Raw genomic sequence first — 24,716 nt, 5'->3', positions numbered from 1 at the left:
TGTATAAGTTTAAGATAACTCAGTGATGACCAGTATCTGAGGAACAGCATGAAGGGTGCCAACCTGAGTACTACTTGTCTGCACCAACTCAAAAAGAATGTTATAGAAATACTATTTTTGAATTCAGGTGAAGAAAGTGCACAAATCTCATGGAATTACCTGAAACTAACAAAAATAATTGGCATAGTAGGGTGGTTAAACCTTACTTCTAAATACCTAAAGTAAGAATTATCTCCAAGAATTGGAAGAAGGGGTTTTGAAATGTGCAGTCATACATAGAACAAGCTTTATTTCAGACTTATAGAATAGCAATTTTTCATATTTATAGTTTAGACATGTTTTATTTCTGACCATAAATGAAAAAAATAGTAGGACTAGGAGGGCTGTCCACACAGTTCATGTTCAATATTAGAAGTACCAGTATTCTGCAGCCTGGAGAGTTGCTGGCTCCCAATTTAACTTATGTCATTCAAACGATGTTTGTATCCATTGGCTTGTAGGAGGACATCTGGGGATTTGAATGCCAGGTCTGATTAAGTCACTGCCAAAACTTTACTCATAGACAATCTGGACTGGGACAATTGTTTCCCTAAAGCTTGCTCCTCAGTATTAGATAGGTGGATGCAGGAGAAAAACACACCTGGTCTTGTTGATCAATAAATAGAATCAAATACAGCTGAAGGGCACCCTATTGGACAAATCTAGGCAACATTTCACTTAAATAAGCCCACCTGGCTGCATCAGTTTTACAAAGCCCATTTGTCAAAATTTGTGATCTGGATAAAATCTCCTTGATGATCAGAATAGAGGAGGGAGATTGAAAGCCCAGGGTTACAGGTGGTGTTCCTGAAGATCAGTCTGTAGACCACCTGGTCCAGATTCCCAGAGGTATGCATATTAAATATTCAGATTCCAAGGTCTTATTTACAACCAACTAAAATTCTCTGGAGTAGGTGCCAAAACACACATTTTATAAGTTCCTCATGATCTAGAATTCTAACTTAGAGCATTTTAATTTTAATTCAGTAGTCTTAATATTTCCTTATCATTGTTCATTAAGAGGCATTCTATAGAATGATTCAAAGTCATTACCTGTTTATTTTAAATGCAAGATGAGTCCTCATATTATAGGTACACTTCCTGAATGTAAATCTGTTCAGGCACTCATGACCCCAATGCAATGCTCTGTTTTCATGTATTAAAGAAAAATAATTCCATTAATTAGAGTCTTTAGATTTCAAACCCCATGTCTCTTTAAAATGAAAAATGTTATAATATGTAAGAATTCAGATACTTTTAAACAAATTTCATAGGGACATCTTTTCATTGGGCCTATTGTTTGTTAAGAAAGTATTCTGGACACTTTGGTATTCCCAATTTTAGCTATTTAGATGTCACTGATTTATCTTTGAAGAAATACTATATGAGACTAGGATGATACTAAAAGATAGGACAAGGTGGTTCAGCCATGTTAGCCACATAGAACAGAACAGGTCTAGGAAGCAGAGGGCTTAGAAACTTCTAAACTTCACATACATTAATTTCTCTCAATAAATATTTCAATAAATACCTACATCATAGAAAGAAGAAAAAAAAGAATAACTGAAGAAAAAAACAATGGGCCAACCTTCTTATTTGAGACATGTTTTAGTTATTAGAGTTAAACTGAATGTTTTCAAGTATTCTATTTGCCTTATTAATTACAAAAAGTGAAAAAGAAAAATGTAATGCCAAAATATACTAATATCAAATTAAAACAGAGAAAGTAAAAAGAAATTGAGTTAAATAAAATTTGAAAATATGAAGTATTAACTAACTAGGATAATTCCATAATGCTAAGAGACAGGTGATGCAATTTGAAAGATTCTAAAAGTGAGAAAAAATAAAGTAGAAAATAAGATAAAATCATTTATGAACATTTAGAGTTATTTTTTAAAGGGATGAAAAATTTAAAGGATAAAATAGCAAAATTAATATGTAGGAACATAAGACCCATATGGACTGAAAGAAAAATCTAAACTGTATATGAGAAATTTGAAACTTTAACACCTTTGAGAACTGAAAACAGTCTTTTAGGATGAAGTGGCTGCAAATCTTCAGAAAAGCTATTTTCTTGGTCTCTGTCTTAGTACCTTCAGTCTGCTATTAAAAAATAACATAAATTAGGTGGCTTATAGTTTTGGAACCTGGGGAAGAGCAAGATCAAAGTATCAGATTTGGTGTCTGGTGGGGAACCACTTTCTGGCCCAAGACTGAGGCTTCTTTCATCCTGTTGGTGTGATAGAAGGGGTCAGGGCCCTCTTTGATAAAGGGACTAATCCCCTCATGACCTAATCATCTACTGGAATTTTTTTTTTGCAGTTTTTTTGGCTGGGGCTGGGTTTGAACCTGCCATGTGTTGCATATGGGGCCAGTGCCCTACTCCTTTGAGCCATAGATGCCACCCCATCTACTGGCATTTTATGTTCTGTAATATTATATAATCAGTATATTATAACATCTTCCTCAAGATGTAATTCTAGTAATTTTAGTAATTCTAGTTAATTTTAGTAATTCTAGTAATTCTAGCTAATTTTAAAATAATTCATCTAGCCTTCATATGCTTTGTTTCTTGGGCAAATATGAAATCATTGCCATATTTTCAGACATACTCTGAGGCATTATTTCAGCTTGTTCATTGGTCACTAATACATATAGTAGTAGAGATATTATTTTTTGTCTGAGAAAAATTCATATTACTTTGCTTCTTTCTGCCCTTGTGCTTTTTTACTGTATATTTTAAGAACAGTAAAATAGTAGTAACTTGCATGGCAAGTTAATTAATCAAGCTTATTGTACAGTAAAATATAAAGTCATATTTTTTGATGTTTACTAGTTACAAAAATATGTTAATGGTACATAATTACACATTTTGTCACGGCACACAGCCTCTTAAATGAAGAAATCACACTCTAAGAGCATTTCATACTGTGGAGAGGCCATTTCTTCTTAAAAGGAAGTTTGATACACAATTTTTTTTTCCAAAAGGATTTCACCAGAAAATATAGCATACTGAGATGGCAAAATACAGCTTTTTGCTCCCTCTCGATACATCATTAATGTCAGCTGTTTAAAAATGGATGTATCTGAGCCAGTTTGCAGCATGTTTTATGGTTGCAGAAGTGTTTAGTGTAGGTATAAGTCAGAATATGATTTGTTCCTGACACCAGATGCTTCCTGTGATGTTTTGTGGAGAGAGTAACATGAAGGGAAGCTAGATTCTGTTCATTAGGCCTTTCTTTTTATTCAGGTCACAGTTCAAGACCTTCTGACTATGCCTCTTCTGCTCTGATCCAAGGATTATCATATCTGATGGGCAGCAAGTTTTCAACCTCAGCATCATTTGGCCTGATGACTTCTACAGGTTGCTAATGCAGCATTTGTTTTTTTCGTAGAATATGAGCAGATGGAAGATTTCACTAACTAATTTGCTTTCAGAGATTAATTCAATGCAAGGAAAACACTAAAGATTTCCTGTCACTTGTCAACTTATCTATGAACTGAACTAGAGAACTGATACATTTGAAAGTGAATACCTTCAACTTTTTAAGTTTGAAAACTTCTACTGTAAAACTGCTAAAAATCAAGACCAAGAGATTTCGGTGTGAAAGCCAGTCAAATATGATGAAAGTGAAATAGTCAAGCTCAACCACAAAAGCTGGTAGGAATTAAGGATAGCAATAGCTCACAGTGATAAATTTGCATACAGCTAAAAATAGTCATTTCTTTTTAACACATTGCAGTCAAATCTGAACGTTCTGCTCACTGGCTTAAGACTTACCTACTTCATAAAGAAGATCAACCCTCATTACCTGGCAGCACCCATCATTCCCCTCAAGTTTACCCTCCTGAATAGGAAAATGCAGCTACTCTAATCAACTGGAAACTCATTTTCTTTGCTCAGTTATAAGGCTTGTGTTGTTATCTTTCATCAAAAAATAACTATGTGAGATAATGGTGAATAGCTGGATTTAGCCATTCCACAATGAAACATGTATGAAAACATCATGTTATACACTATACAATGCATATAACTTTTATTTGTTAATTAAAAACTTGGCTACTGAAATTGATCCCATTAAGAAAGTAAAATGATAATCTATTGGGATAAAACATTTGCAAGTCACATGTCTGATAAGAGACTAGTACCAAAAATATACAAATAATTCTCATAACTGAATGATAAGAAGAAAAATGACCCATTTATGAAATAGGTTTATGCATCTTAATAGTCTTTTTTCTAAAGATATACAAATGGACAATAAACACATGAAAATGTGTTTGAAATAGGGTGGCACTTGTGGCTCAAAGTAGGGCACTGTCCTGAGGTGGTGGGTTCAAACCTGGCCCTAGCCAAAAACTGCCGGAAAAAAAAAATGTTTGAAATAATTAGATATTAATAAATACTAATTTAAACTGTAATGACATATAATACTTTACTCACTAGAATGGCTACTATCATAGAGATAAGCAATAACATGTATTGACATGAATGTGGAGAAACTGGGATCATATATGTGTTACTGATGAGTATTGAAAAGATGCAGCTGATTTGGAAAACAGTCTGGCAATTTTTCAAAATGTTGAATGTACAGTTACCACATGACCTACCATTACTCTCCTGATATGAACCCAAGAGAGCTGAAAGCATGTTCTCATACACACACACACATACACAAACATGTACAGGAATGTTCATAATATAATTACTTACAATAGCTCAAATTTAAAACAACTCTACTGTTATCAAGTAATGATTGCATAAATAAAATATAATATTTTTGTGGGATATAATATTACTAAAGATACAACATGATGAAGTACTGATACATCTTATGACACTGTTAAGCCTTTACAACATTACACTAACTTAAACAAGTCACAAACTGGTAGATATTGTGTAATGTCATTTGTATGTTGTATCTGGAAAAAAAAAATTATAGAGGCAGAAATTGAAGTGGTGCGTATCCAGGTTCAGCAGAATGGAAGGGACTGGAAGGAGGGTAACTATTAATAGATATGGGATTTCTTTAGGAAATAATAAAAATGTTATAAAATTCAATTATTACTTGTTGAAAACTCAGAAAATATTCTATCTACTTAAGGTGGGGAGTTTTGTGGTATATGTATAATATCTCAATAATGCTGCTTAAAAATTAGTACAAGCAACCAAAAAGGATATTGACCTTTAACTGCTGCTTAAAAATAACTGAGAATGTATAAATCAATCTACAATATTTTGTAACAATCCATTGTTTGCTTATAGTATCAGTTTAGTTATTTAATTCTTCTAGCACATTTATAAACAAGAATTGGAATAAAATGAATTGAAATGAAATAGGAGAAGAAAAGTGAAGAAGCGGAAATAAAATAAATGGAATGGTTTAGAATATAGTAAGCTATGTTTTATTGAGGCTGGTAATCAAAAAGTGTGAAAAAGGCTGATAAGTATATAGATATGTAAATAGATAGATTGATAAATGGATTGATAGATAGATTGATTGGCAATATTAATCCTTCCTTTCTTCCACTTCCCATCCCATTCACCTTTACATAAAATATCAGACCATGTTTAAATGACCACTTACTCTATCCCTTTGTTTGTTGCCATTAGTCAATAGGATTTCAACTTTCAAAAAACACTAAAGGATGTGGGGAGAGATAGTATTATTTATCACGGTTCCCAGAGGGAAAAACCTGATTTTAACTAATATTTATATAAATGACTGCAGTTGTGTAAACCATACCATTTTGGCAGAACACTGTATTATCTTTGTTTTAATCTGTTTTGGGGGGTGGCTTTGGTGTTCCTGAAAGTGTAATACATTTTAATCAAAATGATACAGGTATGTGCTTGGCTCCATCATCACTGCCTACTGTAGCATATATGAAATTGTCAAATAACTGTTTACTGTATCTTCCCTAATATGGAAGTATCTTCAATCAAAAGAAGCAGAATAAAATGATCATCTTTGCTCCAGTACTCCAAGGAACACACAGCCTGAAGAAGACACAGCATCACAGAAAGTGATGCTGAAATTAGAGCTACCTATGATTAATGGACCTCTACACAGCTCTTCTCATTAATTCATAAGCCAAGCAGAGTTTTATATAGTATATTTGAGAAAGAAGAAAAATATTCTCCATTAATCTGTTCATTACAGAGGTCTTCCTTAAGATTAGGCTTTGTATTAAGGGTATAAGTAAAGCCTAAAATTTCTCAGGAACTGGTTGTAAAGCTCCTAAGCACAACCTGAACACCTTACTTGGTACATTTAATGTCAAGAAGAGTCAGCATGGAGACAAATAGAGAACCTTAGAACAATGAAGATGCAGAGGGTAGGAGAGATGCTTACAGACTATATCTAACCTGTGTTGCTACCAAGCAATGCCATTATCATAAGAAAGAAACACGTAGTCTGAGCGCGGTGGCTCACACCTGTAATCCCAGCACTCTGGGAGGCCATAGGTGGGAGGATTCCATAAGCTCAGGAGTTTGAGACCATCCTGAGTGAGACCCTGTCTCTACTAAAAATAGACAATATTAGCCAGACCTTTCAAAATAGAAAAAATTAGCCAAGCATTGCTCATAGTGAGTGACTGTCGTCCCAGCTACTTAGGAGACTGAACCAGGAAAAGCACTTAAGTTCAGAAGTTTGAGGTTGCTGTGAGCTGGGCTGACACCCAGGGCACAATAGCCTAGAGCAACAGTGAGATTCTGTCTCAAAAAAATCAAAAATCAAAATAAAAAATTAAAAAGAAACATGTAGACTGATATTTCAATCTAATGTAGAATAGATAGTTGGTTCCTTTTTTGTTCTTTTCAGCTTGGTAACTTTATTTCTTAAGAAAACCATCAAATTTGAATGAACAAGAACTCAGTCAATCTCAATAGTACTTTTTTTTTTTATTAGAAAGCTTTAAACTGAAAAACAAAATCCCTATCCCCGCCCTCGTAATATGTAGGGATCCCTCAGCCACATGATTCATCAGATTTAATGGTGAATGTTAATATATACTTTAATAAAAATATTTTTAAAATTGTAATTGAATGTTATTACTTGGAGATAATTCTCAGTTTAACACTATTTGAATACCTTTGCATCTTCCTGATAATTTTCTCTTATTGCAGTTTCCCTTTCAAATCTTATTGTGGTCTTTAGCCAATCACTGCCAGAAAGTACTCTTTGGATGTGCCAGATAATACAGAGAAATTGAAAGGAAGTCAAATACAAAATCAACAGTAAGAGTTTCTTAGTTTCTTAGCTATTGACATTTCAAACTAGCTGATTTGTTGCTGTGGTAGAGGGGGGAGCTGTTCTGTATATTATAAAATGTTTAGCAGAAATTCTGGCTTCTATCCACTAAACCAAAGTAGCATCTCCATCCATATGGCAATCAGCTTATTTTTGCTCCAGTTTCTGCCTTAAGAGAGTCTTCAGCCTATAGGGAAGGGAAAGGATCCCAGGCAGAGCCCACTGGAATTCATAAGTAAAAAGGATGAAGCTGAGAGTTGAGACAGACCAAGGTATTTAGAGATGCTGTACTGTATAGATGAGAAAAGAGAGATGCACATAGCAGAAGAGGTAGAAACCTGGGAGTTAGTGAATCAGCAAACTCAATAGATTAGAGCTGTGAGGAAAAGCCATAGAGCAAGCCGAGCAAAGGAAGAGAGTGAGCAAAGTGAGAAGTTGGCCACTTGAGAGAAAATCAGAGATGTAGATCAAAACAAAGGTCTAGAAATTTACTGAGATGGAAAAGTAGAGCAAGGCAAGAAAGCCAGCAGCTAGGCAAGTAGTTGGAGCAGAAGCCTAGAGATAAAGACTGTAGAGTATTATGATAATTAGACCACTATTTGAAACTCGGAAAGAGTCTCAGATATTCTTTCCACTATCCTGGTAGTGAATTTGAGAGCCAGCCTGGGAAGCAGATGAATAAGATGACAGCACAGTAGGTATCTGAAAGTTATGGTAGATCCTCACACTTAGCCAACTAATGAGTCGGAACTGTTTACAGAATTAGTGGGTAACCAAGATACAGGACATCTCCATATTGCACCTTATGGAGTGATAAATGTTACAACAGTCAAGTCAGCTCTTAGATCCATCTCCCATTAGCATGCAGGGAGCTCAATCATCTTGTGACTCTCTAGCATGTTTGCTCTCTATTAGACCTGGGACATTTTCTTGCCCTGTCTGGTTATGGAAATGTTCCTGTCAACATGTCCAGTTTCCTCAACCTAATTCTATGTCTCTGAAGGTTGAGAACTTTATCTTCTTTGCATTTCCCATGCTGTCTAGAGAAATGCTAAGTATTTAGATAATGCTCTGCTAACCTGTCTCGAGTGAATAATGTGTATCACCACTCCCCAGTTGTGACTGTCCTAAAAAATTATATGAAAGAATTGAGGGGTTTGGGAATACCTTTGATGGCATTATGTTTGTGGAAGGTCATTTTTATGGTGCTAGAAATGATATTAATTTTGTCACTTGTGTCTAATTTATTATGCATATCCTAATGAATATAAAATTATATTAACTTAAACAATGAATTTAAATGAGGTGATTTAATTAGAAATTTCCATCGGCATATTTCACCTGGGTCACTGTTACTATTTCCCAAACTATGTATATTCAGATATACTGAGATACTGATATACTCAGATATTCTGATATCTGAGATATTCAGATATACTGAGAAGCAAGAACTATGAAATCATGGGCCTTCCCAATCAATTTAGCACCAGTTTATGATGACTGAATAGAATCAGTGAAATTCAGTCACAAAAATAAAAAAAAAGAAGGATGAAAGAGGGAAGCAACATATAAACATATTACATCTTTTAATTTTCTATATATTTGGGGACTAAATCTATTTATCTAGTAATCCACCATGAAGATTACCAGTATAATTTACACATTTTCTCCTAAGCAAACACAAAAACACGTGGTCAAGCCTATCTTGCATCTTGTCTTGTATTAATAAGACACATGTTGAAAATAGTTAGCAGAAATATCTGACTTTAGGCTAGGACTCCTCAGGTTTCATGAGAATAAAGAGTGAAAGAGTTGAGAGTAGAAAATTATAATAACATAAAGATCAAATAATGTCATTCTCACAAGGTCCCGATTTCAGTGATAGTCATTGTTCTCTGATAAACTAGGCAAAACTAATTCATAAACCATAAAATTAATCCAGCATAGAGATCAAGGACATGCCATTTAGTAAAATTAATTTAAAAAACAACAAAAAGTCCCACAATTTTACTGATAACTTAGTTCTTTCTTTCCTCTCCTAAAATGTTGCTTCTTCTATGTATATGTTAAAATGGAATTTAAAAATATATGATGAAGGTGTAGAATTGTGTGAATTTGTATAACATTATATAATAGAAAATGTTAAATTTTCAAATGGAAAATATGGTACAATTATAATGGTACAAAATGTTATAGGAAAATGTATAAAATATTGAAGATACAAGAACTTAAAAATAACTGTGCTAGGATGAAAGAGTTATAGATGCTTTAAAATGTGCTTAAATATTGTCAAAATATAAGTTTCCTTTGCTTAAAATTACAAAGTAAATACTTTTAAAAATAAGATCACCTTTCTAACCAGAGCCCCTTATAGTGTTAATAAAATTCCCAAGGCTAGCACAATCATCAAAGAAAATGTCCAACTCACATCTTTGGTGCCATTGGTTTATCTTTCTATTGCTTGTATCAAAGGCAAAAGATCTATTTCAAATTTTGCTACATCATTTGATAGCTACACTTATATGGGAATATTTAAATTATAATTCTTTATTTTTTTTTACTCAAGGAAGTAGCTGATAATAACAAATTTTTCATTTTTTGTAGTATAAGCTCTATCAATTTGAGCTTGTTGATGCATTTAAGAGCAAAGACATTAAATACACTGGCAAAAGGTCCAATGGTGCACTTTCTTTCATATCAAAATACCTTTTAAATTAAACATTTTTAAACCTAGCAAAGAAAGTTGGGGGTGGGTGTGATAAGCCTCATTATTACTTAAAAGTATTATAAATATTAAACCCTTTTATGCCATAAATTATAGATTCTTAAAAATAAATTATCAGCTTCAAGTTAAATACTAAAATAATTTTACCTCATAGCAATATATAGTAAACCAATGTATGTATAATTATGATATAACTTCTGGTATATGATTAGAGTTAAATTTTGATTTGAAAGATTTAACAATTTTTTTTTTTTTTTTTGGCCAGGCCAGGTTTGAACCTGCCACCTCTGGTAATATATGGGGCCGGTGCCCTACTCTTTGAGCCATAGGCACTGCCTTTAACCAATTTTTTATTTCTCTACACAATTTCAGATTTTCCAAATTTCTCAAAAAATTATTGCATGCTTAATTACATTAGCAATTATGTAGGGGGTAATAATTTCCCAACATTGGTAAATAAAGTCTTTTTTTTTTTTTTTTAGAGACAGAGTCTTACTTTATTGCCCTCAGTAGAGTGCCATGGCATCACAGCAACCTCCAGCTCTTGGGCTTAGGTGATTCTCTTGCCTCAGCCTCCCAAGTAGTTGGTAAATAAAGTCTTGTTGAATGATGAATAGAAAGTTTGTCAAAAACTATAAAGTTATGAAAATCCTAACTTGTATATTAAGAATAGTCCTATTTCAGAAGATTAAATGATCCTAAATGTTTATACTTTTCCACTTCTTACTATACCAACTATGCACTAAGGTAGGTAAATTAAGTTTTTTTTCTACTTTCAAAAACAACAAGAAAAAAATGTCATAAAAATTGTGGTGGGTGAGAGTTAAAGATTAGGATTTATCTAGGAAGGAGGCACATATGTCCTCCTTTCTTCTCCTAACACTACCACACATTTTTCCATTTCCCAAATTGATTAAGTACTTACCATGCACCAAGAACCTCTCTCAGGAGGTAAGGATTTTTTTGTTGTTTGTTTTGTTTTGATTGACTGCCATCCTGGGTTCAGTGCTGAGGTGTCGTAGCTCACAACAACCTCAAACACTAGGGCTCAAGCCATGCTCTTGTCTCAACTTTCTCAGTAGTTGTGACTACAGGCACCCACCATAGTGCCTGGCTAGGTTTTCTATTTTCAGTAGAGATGGTGTATTGCTCGTGCTGAGGCTGATCTCAAACTCTTGAGTTAAAGCAATAACACTCACCTCGGCTTCCCAAACTGTTGAAGTAAGATTTTAACAGGAACTCTAGAAACAGGTAAACCAAGATTCTTTTGGAGCTTCAGCATTTATAGCGATGTGTGGGAGAACAATTCATCTAAACTCTTTTAGGTTCAAGATCTTCTCTCAAACAAATGAGGAGAATAATACCTATTACTTAAGATTGTATAAGACTTAAATAATAATCAACTAAGTAGGTTATCAATTTATTTTATTTCCTGTCTTCATCCCTAATATTCAAACAAAATGAGATGGATTCTAACTTAAGAAAATGCCTCTCCTGCCTGAAATCTTGCCAACTGTCTCTCTTTATGTTCCATCCGTTCCTCATACTGTCCATCTTCTGCAACATTGTCAGTGGTCTTTCTCTTTTAATGTTGTAACATAAAGTGATTGACAAAAAAATCAGTAATGAAACATAAAATTTAAAACAGCCAAAAAATATATTTTACCCATTTGAAATATTTAAAATACTTGTTAAAATTAATGGTAGATAAAAACTAGAGTCACTAATGGAAATTGTTAAAAAATACAGAGACTTTTATTGTACTTATTACATATTTTAATACAGCTGTATATTATTTGCCTTCTATGATTTTGATACAAAAATTCTTGACATAGCATCTAGCTTTTGAAAAATATCTTAGTTGTTAAAGGGTCATACATTAAGAGAATAAATCAATGGAATTCACTGTAATCAATGAAAAGAATTATGGCCTTAGAGTCTTTTTTTAAGTGAAAAATTGTATTATGTATTCTTATTAACACATTTGACAAAGCCCCAATATAATCAAATATAATATATAGAGAAAGGTAAAAGCAACATTATGAAGCCATAAAGCTAAAAATATCAAAATTAATAAATGCTAAGAAGTAATAAGACAGATATAACTGACAAATATGTCTAAAGAAAAAAAAGAAAGTCAGTATAAAATGGCATTTGGAGTGAAGGAAAATGACAGAGATTAGTCAGAAAAAAAGATGTATGTTTCCAATAATTTATCCATTTCCCATAGATTTTCTAGTTTTTTGTATAGATTTTTCATAATATTTATACATGATGATTTATATTTCTATAGTATCAGTTGCAATGTCTCCTTCTTTACTTCTGTTGAGGTTGTTTGAGTTCTTTCTCTTCTATTTCTGGTTTATCTGAGTAGTTGTCTATCAATTTGAATTTTCAGAAATAAACAACTGTTTGTTTCATTGATTCTTACAGTGTTTCCTTGGTTTCCATTTCATTCAGTTTTGCTCTGAGCTTTGTTATTTCTTTTCTTCTGCTGACATTGGATTTGATTTTTCCTTTTTCTAATTCTTTGAAATGTGACATTAGGTTGTTAATTTGTGATCTTCTGATTTTTGAGGTATGCCTTTAAAGCTATGAATTTACGCCTTAGGGTTGCTTTCGCTATATCCCATAGATGTTGACAGCTTATGACATTCAGTTTGAAAAATCTTTTGGTTTCCATCTTAATTTCATTTTTGATCTAAGTATTGTTCAATAGCAGACTGTTTAATTTGGATTATTTTGTGTAGATTTGAGTGTTTCTATTGGAATTGATTTATAGTTTTAGTCCACTGTGGTCTGAGAAGATTCGGGGCATGATTTCAATATTTTCAAATTTAATGAGACTTGTTTTGTGGCTTAACATGTGATGAATCTTGGAGAATGTCCCATATGTTAATGAGAAAACTGTATATTCAGCAATTTGGGGGTAGAATGCTCTGTAAATGTCTCTTAGCCCCATTTATTCTGGAGTTCTGTTTAAGTCTAGTGTTTCTTTATTCATTTTCTGCTTCAATGATGTGTCTGGTTCTGTCAGTGTAGTTTTGAATTCTCTAACTATTAAGATACTGCTGTTCATTTCTTTGCCTATGTCTAGAATAGTTTGGCGTATGAAACTGGGATTTCCTATGTTAGGTGTATACATCTATCCATTTCAATGGATAGAAAATTACTAAAAAGAAACATTGGAGGTAAGGGAAATTCTGACTAACCCAACCTAATAGGATTCTTGATGAAATAGGCCAGGGTGATCAGACATCACCTGGTGGAAACTGGTGACATGATGAACCCAATCAGGTATTGAGCATGATCAAGTTTAGAGGGTAGGGATTCTTGCTTATATTAAATTAGCAAGGTTCATGCTGCAGTTTTCAAGAAAGAACAGGAATGGACCTAGGAGAATGTTCAAGAGTCAGACTAATTTGGGGTCATGGAAGAATCAAAGGAAAGCATAAGCATTGGTTTCAGGTTGTTTGGTGAACTTTTTATATGACCCATACATATATCAGTCACATGATTATTCCTTAAAATTTATCTATTTTCAGCTTATAGTATCTTAGGAACATAAACGTTCCTTTTTAAAGTATTTCTGTGGGAGAAAATTAGGTTGGAAGAAACTAGAAAAAATTAGGATATAATCTACATGTATTCTTACATAACAAGAACTTGAAAACAATGGTCAAGGCATTAATCTAATAACAATGGTATTGTAACTATTCTTCAAAAAGGTAACGTTTTTATCTATGTAGATTACATATGTTTCCTTTTAGCAATTTTCTATCCACTGACTCTCCAGTCCATTCCTTGTCTATAAATTTCCACTTGCCCATGCTGTATTCAGAATTGAGCCTACCTGTACACTGAGATGCCCTTTCTCTTAGTGTAATTTATTGAATAAAATCTGTTTTTAAAGTTTTAATGACTGTCCAGTCCTGATTTTTTCTCTGGAACCTTCAGGAACACAAAATAACTTTTGTCTTTTACTCGTATTAATTCTGAAATCTCTGCCTCCCTTTATGCTGTGAAATTTGCCTTCCCACTGCTCTCTTGCACAGGTCATTTGTTTCATTCACTCATTTCATCATGAACACTTAATTAATTCTTGACGCTATTGTTTCCTTGCTATACTGATTTCCTTCTCTTTTCCATTCCTCCTTCTTCCATTGACCCAAAAAATCTGACCTATTTTTTAAAAGTCCAATTAAAATCACCCACCTTCTTAGGGTACCTTCATCAAGCACTTCAGCTTATAAAATTATACAGTACTTCAAAATAATAATATCCTATAATAAACAAAAACTTATTCTTTAATTATTTATTTCATTTGTATCCAATTCTTGCTTTGGGTAAATTTCCTAAGATAGAGACAATGGTTAAAATGTCTTTATGATAGTCAAATGTCACTTTATGTTATACTCAGCTACCCTCCAACTTTCCTCATGTTGTGTTTCCCAGAATCTTTATTCCTAAACGGTTGATCTCTTAGCATCGCACGCTTTAAAAGCAACAATATTTACAGTGGGGATTTCACTCTGTTAGAGTTGTTTTAATAAAATATTTCTCTGGATTGATCATCACCTTCCATATTTCACACTAGCCAATAAAAAAAATGTGCTGCTTGAAAGAAAACAACTACATACTTCAAACAACAGATATGAACCACGTACAGCTGGCTTATTGGATCTGAGACTTTTCACCTTGTGTTAATCATTCTGGATTTGGCCCATGGTTGACAGGTCACCATACAGCTGCTAAAGGGAATATCAGGTGTGATAAGCTCTCATATCCAGCATTGTGGGCAGGTGTTTACACCACAGTGAGCACCCTTACAGCCACTTTCAGGGGCAGCAGAGGCCCTGGCTCCTGGAAGATGCTTCTACCTGTCAAGAGTAATGTGGGCTACTTTGCATAATGGCTGCAGTGTTTCCAAATTATACCAGAAATGACATATAATGAGTGATGATGTCTCATTGTGACTTACTAAAGTGTGATAAATGCCACATTTGGAAATAACACAGTAAATTTTGGAATGCTAAAATTAACTCCAATTTAAACCATTATCTCTAAATAAAATGGCTTTTTTAGAAGACTAATTTTGTATTTACATGAGCCATTTTGGTATTAAATTTAAAATTTGGAATATAATTTTTCTGATTGTATCTGTTTTTCTAATGAGAGTTTCTGTTTTGTGAAGTTTGCTATAGTCTAAATATTTCTCCCCTTTAAAACACATGTTCAAATTTAATTTCTACTGTGGCAGTATTGAGAGGTAGGGCCTTACGATGTGATTGGGTTGTGAGAGCTCTGCATTTATGAACAGTTTAATCCACTTATGGATTAATGGATCAATGAGTTATTGTGGGTCTATGACTGGGAGCTTTACAAAAAGAGGAGAAGGCCTGAGTTAGCATGCTCAGCCCTTTCATTGTGAGATTCCCCACACGAACTCAGGATTTTGCTGAGTGTGCCTCCAGCAAGAAGACTCTCACCAGATATGCCTCCTTGACCTTCACTTCCTGGCCTCCAGAATTATAAAAAATAAATTTATTTTCTTTATAAATTGCTTTGTTTTACATAATTTGCTATAAGCAACAGAAAGTGAAGTAATATAGAGTGTCACTTGGGAATATTTTTTAAACTTGAAATCACAAAGTAGGCAGATCACAGGTGGTAAATGCTTTCATTAACCACTAAGATTTCTGGAGAAAGCTCTTAAAATTCCATCTCTTACCAATATAAACCACCTACTAAATGACCACTACATTAATGAATGAATATATTTAATTCTTTTTTAAAATAAAGAAATAGGACTTGATGATGTCTAGCATCAAATGCAAACAACAATTGCACAAAAAGAACAGCAAAAAAATTTTTCTACAGGGTGTAACCATGATTATGTACAATGATTTGCATTGATTCTAAAATGAGTTTCTCAAAGAAAGAAGATGGTGATGTTTTTATCTTCTGTTCCCAGAACTCTTTTCTGCCACAGTCTCTTTATAGTGATTTTAGATTCTTCTGAATTTCAAATATCTCCACCTAGGGCTCATAAATGTGGCTGCTTCCATTAAAATTCTCCTCTTAACTAATTAAAATTTAAATGAAGGTGGGGGCTATCCACAACTATGTGATAGACTGAAATGCATATGTTAGTAACAGATTGGTGAAGAGGACAATATGTACCCATATAACAGGATAGCTCCAGTTGCCTAAGAATTAACATCTATGATAAAATATAAAGTCAAAGAGACATTAAGTAACCATGTTCTCTATATAGAGCTTTTAAGACCTGCAGTTAATGACCTTAATGCCTATGAATAAGCTGTCACTCCATCTTCCTTGCCCCTCATCAGTTTATACAATCTATATCCCGCTAAATAGGGAGGAGACTCAAGGAGAAAGAGTTGATTTTGTATATCCTCCATCTTGGGTGGAGTTACCAGATAACCAGAAAGAGATGAGGGAGATCAACTATCTCACTTTGGTGATGGATATTAGCTCAGATGCAGAAAGCTCCAGAGTCTCCAAGTGGTGTGCATAGCAAGAGAACATTGTGTGAATCTGCAGTGGGTCTCCGGGAGCTGGGTTCACTTCCACGTAGAGCCTACATCTGCTCCCATCCTAAAGCGTACTGAGGAAGCTCACTGGAAAATGCTACATTCAGTAGGCAACAGGAACCAAGGTATCATGTGCCCGGAAAGGAGATACCAGTAACTCTGTACAGCACCCAAGACTCTAGGTGCCCAAGAAGAGCCTCATCAGTTCCACGACTTCACATGTGCTCCAGGGAGACACATGAGATGAGAGATTTCTACACATTACCAAACTGTAGCCCAGTACAGAAGGTCTATTTTTTCACAGAAGCCAGAACAAGAAGATGGGAAATACTATCAAATTACTTCTATCAGGCTATAGGCTATGGGCTAATTCCTTCTGGGAGGAGAAGAGATGACAATAAATTTTAAAATAGTTCTGACTTGGCCATTCAACAATGACCAAAGCTACAAGATCTGTGCTGAATATCATAATGGATCCAGGAAGAGAATCATAGGAGCTTATTTAAAGGCAGAAATTACATGAAAAATAAAACCATCTTATACTGGAAGCCTGCTGGATCCCATTCCTTTAATAAACCAGGTGCACATGTATGGAGTGAGGAGAAATTGGTGTGGGGTGAAAGCTAACAATGGAGGGGGAAGTAAAAAAGAAGAAAAGGAAAAGAATCTCAGAATTATGGACCATTAGCATCAGCATAACCTGAGAAATTTTTAGAAGTATAGATTCTTTATTTCTTCTACACAACTAAAACATAGCTTCTCAAAAATTAGCAGATACATGAGTAGAATCACACAGGGAGTTTGATAGCATAGATTCCTCAGGACTTTCACATTAGTAAGTCCAGTGTGGACCTATGATTCTGTTTTCCAATAATCTCCCAGGTGATGTGGTCATCTAGAGGCCACGTTTTAAGTTAGTAAGAAGCTAAAAATGGTATTTAACTACTTGTTTGATTTTTCTCAAGAATAAAAAATTATCTGAACAAGAGGGAATTAGAGAGATATTTCTTTTTATCTACTTTTTGCCATCATATCCACTTTACCATATAGCAGAGAGCTCATTTACTCCTTTATTTTATAGAAATAATTAAATATTTATTTATTAATACTTAATAATAATTAAGGAGTTGGAGTAAGAATACCTTAACCAAATGTGAAAACAAACAAAATACAACCCCCCCCAACAACTCAAATAGATAATAAAGGTATGCCCACTATTAATTTCTTTCATTCTTCTATTCTCCTGTTAGTCTTTTTGGGTGTGTTATGTGATTTCTTGTCACAAGCTCCCATTACTTTACTGCCTTAATAAGTCTCTGAGTGTATTCTCTTAACAACTCTCTTGTCTCTTTCATGGGATCTAAAGAAAAAAACAATGGAACTGAACAACATCCAACAGAACTGAAAAAACAGCAGTAAGTCAGCCACAGAGTTTGTGAAAATCCCAGTTCTATTTATTTTATAAAAATGTAAAACTTGCAAACTTTTCTCATAAGGCAAGAGAAGAAAAACGTATGACATAGAATCACACTTTGCCTATGCTGTAAAAATCCAGCACCCACAAAGAATGTAACTGCTGTTTACTTTTCATGTCAGGAAATATTCAAAAAGACCCTTTGATTAAAAGTTGGGTGAGGTATCTGAGATGAAAGATAAGATAAAAAATTTTGCTCACCCTACCCTCACCCAAACAGTCTTATCTAAGATTCTCCCTAGAGATCAGCTAATGTTTCCTCTGTTCTCAGCATAGATGTGACAGGAGAAGCTGAAGGCTGGCAAGACATTATAAAAGTTAGTCTCAGCAGTCCCTTTCCCCCACAGCAATCATTACCATCCACTGCCACTCTGCAGTTTAAACTCTTTGCAATGGTGTTCACAGATAAACATCCTAATAGACTATGTAAACAGATAATTATATGATGATTCCAAATAGCACATGCCTTCTGCCTGTGGGATGGTAATCAGAGGAAAGTATCAGTCTCTAATTTTTATTTTTCATGTGAGGCTAAATGGCCACCTGGATGACATAGGGACATTCATGTTTTTCTCTAAAGGTTAAAAATTAAGACTTATTTCTCTTAGAGTGAATATTTGCATTTCCCTATGACACTGTTCCTGTGCTTAGGACTATTGGGCATTCGATAAATGCTGCTGGTTCTCCTTGATGTCTCTCCTTTTTTGTCTCTTTCATTATAAAAGTTATATATCCCCAGATAAGATGATGTCAAACAGTTCCCCAATTATAGCAGTTTCTACCTATTTAGGTACCAAACTAAATACGAAGCTAAAACCCAATATTTAGCCCTCTCAGAATAAAGCATCTACCAGATGCTCAACAATGAACAGTTGAAAAATTAAAGTATCCATATGGATTCTTTATAGCTATTTTTATAGCACTAGAGGACTTTTTTTTTCTCACTAAACCGAAGCTGCCATGTTAGAACAACCTTCATATATGCCTCATTACACGTGATTAGCTTTCGAATGAATGCTATATATCTTTAATAATAGTATTGCATTTCCCTATCCCCATTTCATTTCAACTATAGTGTTACTTAAAAGTCCTATGAATGGTAAGGCAATTTTATTTTCTATAAGATGCATATTCCTCTTTTGCGATCCAGACCCCTGGTGCTTTTAACAGAGGGTATATATTGACTTGTTTCTCTTGATATCATAAAAAATAAAGAAAATATCCCTTTGAAGCATGCATATTGTTTGGGGGGAAAAACCATAACTTACTTCCACCACTTTATTTTGGTTAAAGCCACTGCCACTTTGTAGATAGTCTCCTAGTCTGTTTTGCATTGCTGTAAAGAAATACCTGAGGCTGGATGATTGAAAATAAAAAATGTTTATACAGGTCTGCAGGCTGTACAAGTGTAGTGTGAGTGTCTGCTTCTGGTGAGGGTTTCTGAAAGCTTCCATTCATGGTGAAAAGCAAAGGGAAGTCCAGTCTATCACATGATGAGAGAGGAAGAGAATGTGGGCAGGGAGAAGGTGTCAGGCTCTTTATAACAATCAGATCTCCTGAAAACCAGCAGAGCTAGAACTCACTCATTATCACAAGGGCAGCATCAAGTGGTTTGTGACCTAAACACCTCCCATTAGGCACCACATCTAACACTGGGGATCAAATTTTAACATAAAATTTGGAGGGGACAAATATCTAAACCATGTCACTACTGTAATAGCTTCCTAAAGAAAATAATTTTTGTATTTCATGATGCTTATATATATAGTCTGTTCTTCACACAGCAGATACAATAATCTACCAAAAATATGAATCACATCATGTAACTCTCATGGTTTTAATGATCTATGACTTCATACTTATTAAGAACTAAATTTCTTCTCACAGCCGGCATAATCTAGTCTCTCCTACTTCTATACTCTCTACCACTATCTTCTTTATTTATTCTGCTTCATTTTATTCTGACCTTCATTTTATTTTTGGAGCATGCCAATTACAATTCATCCTCAAAGCATTGTTCTCATTATTTCTAGTGCCTAGAAATTCTTTCCCCCCACTACCCAGGCAGACCTCTGTTTAAATATCATCTCCTCAGAGAGATCATCTTTGTCTACTCTAATTAAAATAGCACCTATCACTCTCTAGGTTTCTATGTCACTTTGTATGGTGCATACCTGACATAAAATAAGCCATATTTATTGGCTTAATTTATTTTTCATCTTCCTCTCTCACTGTAGTGTATACTTTAGTGCAGTGGTCCCTAACCTTTTTGGTACTAGGGACCAGTTTCATGAAAGACAATTTTCCCATGGACTGGGGTGAGGGATGGCTTTGATACAAGTCTGCAAGCAGTTGCTTTATTATGGTCTCTGTGCATCAAAACTCTCTGCTAATAATAATCTGTACTTACAGCCACTCTTCAGTCCTAGCCTTACCACCTCAGTTCCATGTCAGATCACCAGGCATTAGCTTCTCAAAAGGAGCACACAACCTGATCCTCAGACGTGCATTTTACAGTAAGTTGGTGTTTCTGTGAGAATCTAATGCCACTGCTGATCTGAGAGGCCAACCTCAGGTGGCAATTTGAGTGAGGGAAATCAGATATAAATACAGATGAATTTCACTCACTCATTGCTCACCTTTGAGTGTGTGGTCTGTTTTCTAATGGGTCATGGACCAGTACCAATCTATGGCCCAGGGGTTGAATCCCAAAGCTCCAGTGTATGTCCTGGATTTACTCAGCTAATCCGCAGCAACTGAATCAGTAAATGGTGTATCATAGGCATATATTAAGTGCTGAATGAATGAATGGGAGGAAGTTAGAAAACATATGTGTTCAGCAGTGCCTTAGGAGTATTACCAGGGCTTAAGAACTGAATAAAATTAATAAATTTATTGATGGCATTGGTCCACTTCACCTTTATCTTAATTTGAGAACTAACTCATCACATTCTAATGAATTGATCTCTCAAATTTATTTTGATAAATGATATCTAATTACTAACATTTATAATATTCTAAAGCATATTCATAGCCAAAATACCTAACTAGATACTTGAGAGAAGTCCCATGTTATCTTAAATGTCAGGAATCTTACATGTTTGAAAAAAACTGAGCAATGTAATATACATTCATATATCTGATACAGTCCAACTTACCACAATAATAATTAAACAAAAACTTTACTCTTTCATCCCTTCCAGCAATGATAAAGTAGCTTATATGGGTTGTGTACATATAATATCAATCTTCCCACTAAAGAAAAGTATAAGCTCAGGACAATATTTGTAAAATCATGCTTAAAGGCCATAAGGAGCAACAAAAGCTAGGAAAATATAGGCAAAACTGGAGCTTCTATGGTCCTTGAATTAGGAAACCATGCTTGGTAAGATCTTATAAGGAAAACTCTCTAGTCACAGCATCAAGGAAACAGAACTGAAAAAAGCCTCAGTTCTCTGGACTGGTCAGGCAGATGTTGGTGTTTAGGGTTGCCTCAGAAACTTACAATTTGAGGGAAAATATTCATGGAAAAGAAGTATACTTCTCATGAGTATACGTGTAAGTATGAGTATAAAGTATGAGTATAACTCATACTCAAGCTCCGATAAACTTGAAATTTGAATTTTTCACACACAGACTCTACATAGCCTAGAAGGAAAAACAGCTCCAAAGGAGAAATAAAGATCAGAGCAGAGATTTCAGATGCTGTTTGCTGCTGGAGAGACACAATTTGGTATTCAATTCAGAGATAGAAATGATTTTCAAGCTTTCTAATGAATTCAAAGGCTACTAAAACAAAATTATACAATTTAGACAGATAGAACACTATCCAGTCTCCAACACATCACTTAAAATAGTCATTATAAAATAAATAACTTCTAGACATCAAAATACACAGGGAAATGTAATAACCAATGGTGTAGCAAAAAGTAGTCAAGAGAAGTAGACAGAGAAATGACACAGATTTTAGAATTAGCAGAAAAGAACATTAACTACATTACTTTGTATCCTGACTATAGCATAACTAGGAATACTGTTGCCATATTCTTGTAAGCAATTAAAAAATAACAGATAAAAGATTTAGGCAACTGTTTTCAGAATGAGCAATGATCATTGCAGAACTGTGATCCCTGAAAGACAATCATTGTAGAGAAAGAGAAAAACAAGGTGAGTTTTATCTATAATCATCCCAGCTTCCTGCCTGAAAACACACTAAGTTGAGGGGTGAAAGATCAGAGTTCAGGGAGGATAAGGTGGTTGGAATTTCAGAGTAACTAATATGAGGATGCAAAATGGAGAAAGAGGTCCAGAAAACTAGCCAATATTCCCTTCAAGTTATGATGAATTCTATCCTATGTGTGCATAGGTTAAAATTCAATGAGGCCACGAAGCAATAAGCTAAACTTCCAGAGCTCACACAAGGACATAAGAAACTGACTTCCAACTGATCAATGTCATCTTCCTTGTTTTTTTTTTTGTTTTTTTTTTAATTTATTTATTGTTGGGAATTCATCGAGGGTACAAAGAACCAGTTTACATTGATTGCATTTGTTAGGTAAAGTTCCTTTTATCATATGAAGGACACAAAGTAGAATTCTCAGAAAAATCATGCTTTGGTAATAGTACTAAACTAGTACTGCACTGAAAACTTTTCTGGGGGGTGGCACCTGTGGCTCAAGAAGTGGGACACTGGCCCCATATACTGGGAGTGATGGGTTTGAACCCAGCCCTGGTCAAAACTGCAAATAAAAGCATTTCTGGGACCACCACAACTAAATTAAAAAAAAAAAAAAAGCTTGTAAGACTCAAGCTGATTGTTAAAAAATTTAACTGATACATAATTTAATAATGTAATAATTTAATGTTAGAACAAAGTCTAATATTTTTAAAAAGATATAATTCATCACTTAACAATGCAATACTTACAATATCCGAGATTCAGTCAAAAACTCTTGGTAAAAACAAGCAGGAAAATGTGACCTGTAGTCAAAGTAAATCAAGAACAAATCATTCAAAAAAAATAGATGTGGACATGTCAGAAATACACAATTAACAGAGAAAACATTTTTAGAAGAGCAACTAAAACCATGTTCAAGGACAAAGGCTGAGAGAAATGGAATCCTTCATAAAAAGCATTAAAAATAGAATATCTAACATACAAAATTAATTGGATGGGATAATAGAAACTAATAAAGAAAATATCATTAAACTTAAAGATGTACTAATAGAAATTATAAAAACTGAAACACATAGCAAAACAAACAAAAAGTGACTAGAGTCTTAATAGTTGTGCAACAATATTCAGAGGTTCAACATACATATAATCAGAATCCCAGAAAGAAAAAAGAAAGGATGAAAAACAATATTAGAAGAAATAATACAAAAATTCAAATATAATGAAAAGTACTGATTCAAGACACTCAATGGACCCCAAGTAGAACAAACACAAGGAAACCACATTAAAAAATGTTGTTTATAAAATTTCCAAAAATCAATAATAAAGAGAAAATTTTAAAAGGACCTTGAAAAAGTACATAATATGTACGAAACTTTCATGTGATATTTTATGTCCAAAAAGAAAAATCTTTAAATATGAACAAAAAAATAAGACTCAGATAAACCAAAGAATTCATGCCAAGCTGATTTACACTATATCAAATGATTAACAACAGTAAAAATTTTTATGAAAACTATGCCAGATGAAAATTTGGATTTATAAGAGAGAATGACAAGGAAAGGACCAGACAAGGAAAATATATGTAAAATATAAAATAGTTTTTCATTTAATATCTACTTACCTGGAGAAGTCGCTAAATCATGCAGTAGGAAAAAATTTAAGTAGTAATTTTGACAAATTGCTGGGAGCTGAGAATAGATTAGTTTAAGAGTAAAAAACTGTTGCTTGCAGGCTTAGGAAGGAATCACACTGTTGCAGGCTTTCTCTTTAGGAATCCTAGCAGGTTCTCACAGCAAAGATCTGGAAAGATCCCCACATCTTTCTAGATGGTAAGCGGGTGGAAATAGTGGACACTGCAGAGACTGATAACAATAATACAAAGAATAGGAAAGTGAAATTATGAATATCTGGCCACTTCAATACCTCTTTGTCAATGGTTAATAAATACACTAGAAACCATGAATAAAGGAAAATAACATGACACTCTCAAAGGAACACAATAATTCTCTAGCACAAAATTCTAACCAACAAGAAATATCCAAAATGCCAAATAAAGTATTCAAAATACTCATTTTAAAGAAGCTCAAAGAGATACAAGAGAAATATCCCAACCAACACAAGCAAATCAGAAGATCAGTTTTGGATATGAATGAGAAATTTACTTAGAAGACAAATATCTTTAAGAAAAATAGAAATTCTGTTTCTGAAATATTCGTTAATGGAATTCCTAGTTAAATTCCAAAGCTTCAACATTAGACTACAATAAGCAGAAGAAAGAATCTCAGAACTTGAAGATAGGTCATTCTAAAAGAGTAAAGAAGAATGAATAAGACTTTAATCATCAGAGAAATGCAAATCAAAACTACTTTGAGATATCACCTAACTCCAGTAAGATTAGCCCATATCACTAAATCCCAAAACCAGAGATGCTGGCGTGGATGTGGAGAAAAAGGAACACTCCTGCACTGCTGGTGGGAATGTAAACTAG

The sequence above is a fragment of the Otolemur garnettii genome, unplaced genomic scaffold (assembly GCF_000181295.1).
Source record: "Otolemur garnettii isolate 467f Iridium unplaced genomic scaffold, OtoGar3 scaffold00080, whole genome shotgun sequence".
NCBI classification, from domain to species: domain Eukaryota; kingdom Metazoa; phylum Chordata; class Mammalia; order Primates; family Galagidae; genus Otolemur; species Otolemur garnettii.
This window is presented reverse-complemented; position numbering follows the sequence as displayed.